The sequence below is a fragment of the Geospiza fortis genome, unplaced genomic scaffold (assembly GCF_000277835.1).
Source record: "Geospiza fortis unplaced genomic scaffold, GeoFor_1.0 scaffold376, whole genome shotgun sequence".
Taxonomy (NCBI): domain Eukaryota; kingdom Metazoa; phylum Chordata; class Aves; order Passeriformes; family Thraupidae; genus Geospiza; species Geospiza fortis.
This window is the reverse complement of record NW_005054636.1, coordinates 87,665-88,546: the sequence shown is the minus strand read 5'-3', so window position 1 is coordinate 88,546 and position 882 is coordinate 87,665.

Sequence of the window (882 nt, the reverse complement as noted above, 5' to 3'; positions counted from 1 at the left end):
TTGCACATTAGCAAGAAATACCACAGTACAGGTATTAAACCACATAAAGAAAGGGTGTTCAGAGCACTTCTTTTCTGACTGTCTTCTGATGGAGATCAATGCAATATACACACACTGCAGGAGTTTAATTGCATCCTCCATTTTGAGAGGTAAATGGTCAGGAACAAATAATTTCTTCATTGACTGCATCTTGTCTTCACTTTTTCATTTATTAGAAAACAAGAGTAGTTGCATGTTCCAGCCCCAGAGAAAATTATACTGCCAAAAAGATACAAAAACTGTCTATAAACAGCCTAAATCTTAGACTTCTTGGGCATTCTGCTCAAGTCAAAAGAAACAAGCAAAATACACTAAACTGCATTATCTGCTGCTTGGTATGTACAGTGATGAAATATTACCACTTCAGAACCCAATTTCTCGGGTCAGCTTCATGTGAACTCTCCTATTATTTGCTTATACACTGGGTTCTATGCGCAGTGCTTGAGAATGAGAATGACTACATTAAAATGATTTCATGTACAAGCATTATTAACAGTATCAGGAGGAAATTAGTTTTGCTTTAAAAGACCAGTTAAGTGTGTGTTAGACTCTTTGAGGAATTTTGATCTTAATCCAGCAAAGCATCTTAAGAGGTTTAAGTCTCTCATGTACTTAAAACCAAATGTTTGCAAAGATGTTTTGCCTGGCTGGAGCTTGTAATAGCTCTGCATATGCTTATAATTAATAATCTGTGGATATTTTTTCATTATTGGATTTTTGTAAAAGCTGCAGGAGGTTTTTAAACTTGTCATAGTCAGTCATCAAAAAGTACGGCAGCCCTTACTAGCGACATTTAAAACTGTTTGGGTCTGGTAACCGCAGGTGTATAATGTTGGTTCAGCA